General features: G+C 40.2%; 1 pseudogene; it reads right to left on the reverse strand.

Annotated features, from left to right (window-relative positions):
- Window positions 1-3,883: 3,883 nt before the first annotated feature.
- On the reverse strand, window positions 3,884-9,300 carry LOC131382680 (ribosome biogenesis protein BMS1 homolog; annotated as a pseudogene).
- Window positions 9,301-9,820: the final 520 nt, after the last annotated feature.

Consider the following 9,820-nt stretch of genomic DNA (forward strand, 5'->3'; position numbering starts at 1 on the left):
AAATGGAGCATTTTTTCATATTCTTGTTGACAGCATGTATGTCTTTTTTGAGAAGTGTCTGTTCTTGTCCTTTGCCTATTTTGCAATGAGGTTGTTTAGTTTTTGCTTAAAAATTTTTTTAAGTTCCTTACAGGTTCTGGATATGAGACCTTTGTCAGATCCATAGTTTGCAAATATTTTCTCCCACGTTGTTGGTTGTCTGTTTGCTGATAGTTTCTTTTGCTGAACATAATCTCCTTAGTATACTTAGGTCTCACTTATCTATTTATGTTTTTGTTGCAATAGCTATTGGAAACTTGATCATAAAATCCTTGTTATTGCCTATGTCCAGAATATTATGTTCTGGGCTTCTGTATAGGGTTTTTATAGTTTTAGGTTTTACATTTAGGTCTTCAATCCATCTTAAGTTGATTTTTTTAATATGTTGGAAGGAAGTTGTCCATTTTAAATCTTCTGAATATGGCTAACCAGTTATCCTAGTACCATTCATTGAATAGGGAGTCCATTCCCATTGCTTCTAATTATAGACTTTGTCAAAGATCAGATGGTTGTAGGAGTGCAGCCTACAACCTTCTCTAATCTGTTCCATTGGCTTTTGTGTCATGGTTTTTGTACCAGACCTATGATGTTTTGGTTACTATATCCTTGGAGTATATTTTGTGAACCCCCAAAATCTGAGACAGGTCTCAGTTAATTTACAAAGTTGACATTGCCCAGCTAGCCATATGTAGAAAGCTGAAACTGGATCCCTTTCTTACACCTTACACAAAAATTAATTCAAGTTAGATTAAAGACTTAAATGTTAGACCCCAAACCATAAAAACCCTAGAAGAAAACCTAGGCAATACCATTCAGGACATAGGCATGGGCAAGGACTTCATGTCTGAAAACACCAAAAGCAATGGCAACAAAAGCCAAAATTGGCAAATGGGATCTAATTAAAGAGCTTCTGCACAGCAAAAGAAACCACCATCAGAGTGAACAGGCAACCTACAGAATGGGAGGAAATTTTTGCAATCTACTCATCCGACAAAGGGCTAATATCCAGAATCTACAATGAACTCAAATTTACCAGAAAAAAACAAACAACCCCATCAACAAGTGGGCGAAGGATGGGAACAGACACTTCTCAAAAGACATTTATGCAGCCAAAAGACATGTGAAAAAATGTTCATCATCACTGGCAGTCAGAGAAATGCAAATCAAAACGACAATGAGATACCATCTCACAGCAGTTAGAATGGCAATCATTAAAAAGTCAGGAAACAACAGGTGCTGGAGAGGATGTGGAGAAATAGGAACACTTTTACACTGTTGGTGGGACTGTAAACTAGTTCAACCATTGTGGAAGTCAGTGTGGCGATTCCTCAGGGATCTAGAACTAGAAATACCATTTGACCCAGCCATCCCCTTACTGGGTATATACCCAAAGGATTATAAATCATGCTGCTAAAAAGACACATGCACATGTATGTTTATTGCGGCACTATTCACAATAGCAAAGACTTGGAACCAATCCAAATGTCCAACAATGATAGACTAGATTCAGAAAATGTGGCACATATACACCATGGAATACTATGCAGCCATAAAATTGATGAGTTCATGTCCTTTATAGGGACATGGATGAAGCTGGAAACCATCATTCTCAGCAAACTGTCGCAAGGACAAAAAACCAAACACGACATGTTCTCACTCATAGGTGGGAATTGAACAAAGAGAACACTTGGACACAGGAAGGAGAACATCACACATTGGGTCTGTTGTGGGGTGGAGGGAGGGGGGAGGGATAGCATTATGAGATATACCTAATGTAAATGATGAGTTAATGGGTGCAGCACACCAACATGGCACATGTGTACATATGTAACAAATCTGCACATTGTGCACATGTACCCTAGAACATAAAGTGTAATAAAAAAAAAATTATATATATATGTATATATATATAAATGGCTGATCAGGAAAAAAAATTAGCAAGTAGAATTCAACAACACATCAAAAAGATTATACATCATGATTAAGTGGGAATTATCTCTGGCATGCAAGGCTGGTTTAACATATGTAAATCAATCAATGTGATATATCACCTTAACAAAATGAAAGATAAAACCATATGGTCACCTGAATTGATGTAGAAAAAGCATTTAACAAAGTTTAGCAACCTTTCTTGATAAAAGCTCTTAATAGTTTATGTATAAAAGGAAAGTTCCTCAACATAATAAAGACCATTTATGAGAAACCCATGGCCTACATCATAGTCAGTGGGGAACAACTAAAAGCTTTTCTACTAAGATTGAGTACAAGATAGGGATGCCTAGTCTCATCACTTTTATTCAACATAGTACTTGCAAGAGCAATCTGACGAGAAAAAAAAAGCAACTAAATTAAAGAAGTAAAATTATCTCTATTTGCAGATGACAAGACCTTTTATGTAAAAAACTCCAAACATTCCACAAAAAGTCTGAGAACTACTAAATCAACTCAGTTAAGCTGCAAAGTATAAACTCAACATATAAAAATCAGTTGCATTTCTATATACAAATAACCTAGCTGACAAATCAAGAAAACAATCTCATTTACAATAGCATCAAAGAAAAACATATACTTAAGAATGAATTTAACCAAGAAGATGGAAGATGTGTACACTTGAAAACCATAAAACATTGATGAAAGAAATTTAGACATGAACAAATGAAAAGATATCCTATGTTTATGGATCAGAAGAATTAATATTGTTAAAATGTTCACACTACCCAAAGCAAATATACAGATTTAGCACAATCCTCATCAAAGTTCTGATGGCATTCTTCACAGAACAGAGAAAAACAATGCTGGCCAGGTGTTGTGGTTCACACCTGTGATCCCAGCACTTTGGGAGGCCAAGGCAGGTGGATCACAAGGTCAGGAATTGGAGACCAGCCTGGCCAACATAGTGAAACCCTGTCTCTACTAAAACTACAAAAATTAGCCAGATATAGTGGCATGTGCCTGTAGTCCCAGCTACTCGGGAGGCTGAGGCAGGAGAATTGCTTGAATCCAGGAAGTGGAGGTTGCAGTGAGCCAAGATTGTGCCACTGCACTCCAACTTGGGCAACAGAGTGAGACTTCATCTCAAAAAAAAAAAAAAAAAAATCCTGAAACTCATATGGAACCACAAAAAAACCCCAAACAGCCATCAGATTACTATGAAAGAAAAAGTTGGAGGCATCACACCTCTTGATTTAAAATTGTATTACAAAGCTATAGTAATCAAAAAAGTATGATACTGGCATAAAAACAAAAAATATAAACCAATGGAATGGAACAGAGACCTTTGAAATAAATCCAAACATATACTGTCAACTAATTTTTGACAAGGGCAAACAAGACAACACAATGGAAAGGAAAATAGTCTCTTCAGTAATAGTGCTGGGAAAACTGGATTTTCACATGCAAAAGAATAAAAATGGACCCTGATCATACACCATACACAAAAGTCATCTCAAAACAGATACAAGACCCAAGACCCAAATAAGACCTGAAACCGTAAAACTCCTAGAAGAGAACATAGGGGGAAAGCCTCTTGACATTGGCCTTAGCGATTATTTTTTGAATATCACACCACAAGCCAGGCTACAAATGGAAACATAAACAAGGAGGACTGCACCAAACTAAAAAGCTTCTGCACAGCAAGGAAACAACCAATAAAATGAAAAGAGAACCTACAGACTGGAAGAAATATTTGCAGATCACATATCTGATAAAGTGTTAATGTCCAAAAATCAGTAAAGAACTCTTTTAATAACAGAAAAACAACCCAGTTGAAAAATGGCCAAATAGAAAATGACCAATAGCAAACGGGGAGACGTACATTTAAAAATTACAAAGTAGCAGACATATAGGATGATCAAGTTAGAGATCTGATGTACATCATGAGGGCTATAGTTAATAAAAACGTATTGTCTTTGGGATTTTTGTTAAATAAGTAGATTTTAGCTGTTCCTGTCACACACAAAAAATGTAACTGTGAGACGGTAGATATGTTAATTTGCTTCACTGTAGTAACCAGTTTACTGTCTATATGTATCCTTAAGGTCATGTGGTCAACCTCAAATATATAAAATAAAATTTAAAGAAGAAAAGTTTGTCTTCAATCCAGAAAGAACCACTATTACCATTTTTTCATATTCCATTCCAAAAATATTCCATGAATATACACTTGTTCAATCAAATTTAATGTTAGACTTTATACTTGAACATTCAAAGCACTTAAGAAATTAATAGAAAAGTGTCTGTGTGACTCCCTGTCTGCAGAGCACAGGCTGCATCTCCACTAACACACACACCATCAGTACTTTATACAGAGACCTTGTTCGCCTTTAGTCTGATGCTGTGGGTGAGCCTGAGTTGTCCTGTGGTCTGCATTCCTGACCAGGTGTCTTTCTCACCCACTGGTTTCAACAAAGATGTTACTGGGTTATAGAAGGCTGGGATGGAAACAGGATACCAAGTTCACATGAAGACAGTATCTGAAAAGAGAGGTAATTTACTTTAACATTTTCAAAAGAAGATTCGTATCCATATTGCGAAGAAACAAAGAACAAAACCTTCACTCCAGACTTCTCTACCTGGTTGCAAAGTCTTTGAAGGGAAAGCTCACTAAGGAAGCTAGTCTCATAGATCCCAGAACTGTTACTGGGTGTAGCCAGGGGGCTGCAGACACAAGGCGAATGGGCACACCACATAAGACTGGGATATCTAAGGCTGGAGCTGCTCAACTCTCTAGAGACCTGACTCCAGCCTCTCGTCACACTGGCTAGAAGTCAAGCATGAATGGTAACACCCTGCCCTGAACACTACTCAAGATACTCACTGCTCATCAGCAGCTTATACTCAAAGCTGGCCTGGAAGGCTCCTTCTGGAGCCCGGAGCGCTTTCTTGATCTGCTGCCTTATCTCGCTGACAGTTTGAATCACAGCACCTTCAAATTTGGCCACTTCCAAGGCAGAATTAAACATTCCCTACGGGTATAGCAAGATAAAAACACACACAAAAAATCATATATGCTTTACTTCTTACCTCAAACATACATCCTTGGTTAAAGAACAAAAAGAACTCACTGAAAGGTGATAAAATAATCAAAATGTATTTGCCCCTGAAAGTGGAATTACTACCACAAAAAGAATATAACTCTTTCATTTTTCCCAAAATAATCATGTGGGTTCATGGGCATGCTCATCACTGCTGTCTGTGTGGAAGAGAAGATTGAAGAGATTTACTGGACTGCACTGGCCTAGGCAGCCTTTGCTGGCATCTCTCAGCCTAGACTGCAGCCCAGATCTTTTACTCAGGTGCATGCACTTAGAACATGAAAACAGTAAGATAAAGGCTGGTGGTATTATTACATTATATTGCAAGAACACTTAATGACCTTACTATGTGTTTTTAATAGAAACATCCCCACTAATGAAATTGTCAGTAAATACTGCTCAAACCACCTTCCCCAAATACTGAAAAACAGTACATCCATTTTTCTACCCTTGCCAAGTTGTCTGCAAATACTCTATTTTTCTACTGAATGGTTAGACAAACTTGTGATTTTTTTCCCTTTCTTAACACAAATCAAAAAAGTAGGAAACAAAACCCAGTGGATAAAATGACATATTTTCTTTTTTCTTGAGACGGAGTCTTGCTCTGTCACCAGGCTGGAGTGCAGTGGTGCGATCTCGGCTCACTGCAACCTCCACCTCCCAGGTTCGAGAGATTCTCCTGCCTCAGCTTCCCAAGTAGCTGGGACTACAGGCGCACACCACCACGCCCAGCTAATTTTTTTGCATTTTAGTAGAGACGGGGTTTCACCGTGTTGGCCAGGATGGTCTTGATCTCCTGACCTCGTGATCCGCCTGCCTCGGCCTCCCAAAGTACTGGGATTACAGACATGAGCCACCGCACCCAGCCCCAAAATGACATATTTTCAATATGAGTTTCTGTAGCAGTCTCACATGGTAGTCATGAATAACAGCCTCAATTCCTAAATAGCTCTGTTTTACTACTGCTTTTTTGGGCATATTTAAGTAACACAACATAAGGGAGCAAACAAAACATGAAGTTTATAAAAGATTTCAAATACTTATGTAAAAACATGAGGCCCTTATTGTAGAAGTATTTCATTCCTTTTCTCAAACAACATGGGCATTTATAAATATGAGAATATATAAATATACAAACCTTAATCAATGAAGTGTTCTTGAAAATTTTATATGGAAAACCAGTTAATTTCTTCACAATTTTTATGGATTTATCCAGATCAAGGACAATTCCTGTGGCAGCTATCCAAAAATCAGCCTAACAGGAACCCCAGAATTTGAAAATAGGAATAATATCAGCAAGAGGAAAACTTCAATTCTATGTGACATAATAAATTACCAAAGTGAATTTAACTTGCAATTAGCTAAGAAAAACAAGAAAGACCATCTGAACTTGCAACCCAGTGGTTTGACAAAAGCAATCCAAAACTTTAAAGTTGGTAAGCCAAACTAACAAGAGTGACTTGAGGCCAGGCGTGGTGGTTCATGCCTGTAATCCTGGCTCTTTGGGAGGCCAAGGTGGGCAGATCACCTGAGGTCAGGAGTTCGAGACAAGCCTGGCCAACATGGCGAAACCCCGTCTCTACTGAAAATACAAAAATTAGCTTGGCATGGTGGTGCACACCTGCACAGTTCCAGCTACTCAGGAGGCTGAGACAGGAGAACTGCTTGAATCCAGGAGGTGGAGGTTGCAGTGAGCCAAGATTGCACCACTGCACTCCAGCCTGGATGACAGAGGGAGACTTTGTCTAAAAGAAAAAAAAAAAAAAAAACAGGGAGTGTTGAGTACTTTCCTGAGAGTGATTTCAGAGGAACATAATTTGACTATAATGATCTATTTGGAATGAAATGGAAAAGAAAAATACAGTTGCAATGTTTAGGAAATTAAAATTTGAACCACCAGGGCAGATTCCATCTGCTCATTATTCTGGTTTCTTCTCTGTTAAATGGGACCAATAAACCCTGCCCTGTCTGACTGGTCAAATGAAAATGTAGTGAACAGACTGCTACCCCAGCATGGCTGCAGGGGGTCGCATGTCTGGCTAGTCTCCGATGGCTCCTCACAACCTCACATAGTGGTTAGCACATGGTGAGCACTGCTTAAGTACTTGCTTAGATAAATAAATCCAAAAGATGCACAAAAATAGGAAATGTCTTCAGTACCATTGTAATTCTTCCACTTCCCCTCCTCTACTCACACCCTACTGAAAGGATGCAGGAAGATTAAAAGGAAAGGGAAATTTACTTTATATTACTAAAAATGAGTAATTTTCAACTTAAAGTCTCATGTATGTAATAACCCACATTCAGGATATATTTCTCAAGCCAATCTGTAAAAGAAATCATCCAAGATAGTTACCATTATGCCACTGACAGCCAATACACCAGTTCCCTGTGAAGTGATAGGGCCTTAAAGGAAAAGGAAAAAAAGAAATATAGCAAACCACAAATTTTAGATTCTAGTTTTACATAATGGATAGGGACATTTACATTTGGATATAGATTTACTCCAAACCACCTCCCTGCTCACAGAAAAGAGAAAATTCTTAAGAATGGAATTTTATGAAAGGAAGAGCACAAAGCTATAATGATGCAGCCTGTAAGGCTTAGTATCAGCAATAAGCAAGTTATTGTAACCATATTTTACCCCAAAAGGCAGCTCTGCAATGCATGTGCTGTGGGGTTTACTTTAGAAGCCTTTGTCTTCCATTGTGGTCTTCGATATAATAGAGCGGGATGGTCTGAAACCTCCTCCACCCTACAGAAAATATGATTGGATCTTGGGGCTTGAAGATTTTCTTAGACCAGTGATGTTTCTTCAGATGCATCTGATGGGACAAGAGGGTAAGATGATTGATGGAGGGGAAATCCACAGAGCCTCAGGCACCAAATACACAGCAAAGGGACCCACCTGCACGTATCCAACATTGCCTTCACTGTTGCCCAAGCCACCCAGGATAATGGGGTAATGGAGGTCAAAGATATGCACAGATTCACTGAGAACATTTTCAATCTCAATGGGGACATACATCCCAGATGGAAAACCCTCATACTGAACTCTAGCTTGATCATCTTGATCTTCAAATTCTGCACGATTCAGCTATACATGGCAGGAAAAAACCCATATGCCGTTATCTGTAATCAACATAAGATTAATATGAACAAATGAGCAATTTCTAAGTAAAGGAACTGTGGACAGAATTATGTAGGCTTTATCCTATTAAAAATACTACACATTTAGCCGGGCACGGTGGCTCATGCCTGTAATCCCAGCACTTTGGGAGGCCGAGGCAGGTGGATCACTTGAGGTCAGGAGTTCGAAACCAGCATGGCCAACATGGTGAAACCCCATCTCTACTAAAAATACAAAAATTAGCTGGGCGTGGTGGCGCATGCCTGTAGTCCCAGCTACTCAGGAGGCAGAGGTGAGAGAATCACTTGAACCCGGGAGACGGAGGTTGCAGTGAGTCGAGATCGTGCCACTGCACTCCAGCCTGGGCAATAGAGCAAGACTCCATCTCAAACAAACAAACAAACAAACAGCAGCAACAAAAAAAAAACCCTACACATTTTACCTCTACAGTCTGCTCAGAATATGTCCCAACCGTTTTCCTCTCTGCTGCTCCAAGGAACAGCAAATGTAGATTACTCTGTGGAGCCCTGTGTGCCCAAACACTGGAAACGTCCCCAGTCCACACCTTTTTTTCCTTCCTCTCCAAACAATTCTGTCACACTTTTCCCATCTGTAAACCCCCAACACCTCCCTCACCTTCACTCAGCTGATGTGGCTGTTTCCTGATTCACTCCCAAACCGAAAGAACCTTCACAGTCAACCCTCTACCCGGGTTTCCTCCCTTATCCAGCCTTATCAGAGCTCTGACCTGGTCCACAGGGGAGCTATGTGTGGCTATTTAAATTAAAATTAATTACAATTACATAGTATTTAAAATGCAGTTCCTCAATCACACTGGCCACATTGGAAGTGGTCCATATCAACCTGCTGCCAGGGTTACAGTATTGGGAAGTACAGACATGCATCTCCATGATCAAAGAAAGTTCTGTGGGCAGCTCAGGCACAGATGATTTGTCAATGTCTGCTCAGGGCCAGACATCACTTGTTCAGTAGACACCATCCACTCTTCCTGGACTTTATTCCAACAGCTCTTCCCTCTGTTACCTCTCTTATCTCAAAACCTTTTGATTCCACTTCTTCCACCAACAATTGCTCCATTTCTGTGCTTCTCTCTGCAGCAAAACCCCACAAAAGTTTTCTGCAGTCACAGCCTCCAGTTCCCCTGCTCCAGTTCTACAACCATGAAAATCGGTGCTTGCCAAGATCGCTGAAGGCCTCCGCACCCCTCCTCCAGTGATCAACTCTGCCTTCACCATAGTTAACATGGCAGTGGGATCTGGACATGTCACCTCCATCTACAGCTGGCCTCCCACGTGCCTGCATGCTCACACTACTTCTCCCTCCTGGGCACTGCTGAGGCCTCCTGGCTGCAGTCACCCCCTCTCACCCACACCAGTCCTGCTCCTCCTGCTCACTCTGCACTCACTCCCCGGCCACCTCACAGCTTGAAGTGGTATCTACATGCTGAGGGCTGTACATCTAAGTCCCTGGCCAGACCTCCGTCTCCACACCTGACACTCCGCTTGTCTGCATGACACCCAGCTGACCCAAACATCATGTTCCCAAAGCTGCATCCTCAGAGGGTTTCCTATCTAACTTACAACAACCCATCCTTCCA

This window comes from Hylobates moloch, unplaced genomic scaffold (genome assembly GCF_009828535.3).
Source record: "Hylobates moloch isolate HMO894 unplaced genomic scaffold, HMol_V3 SCAFFOLD_1102, whole genome shotgun sequence".
Classification (NCBI taxonomy): domain Eukaryota; kingdom Metazoa; phylum Chordata; class Mammalia; order Primates; family Hylobatidae; genus Hylobates; species Hylobates moloch.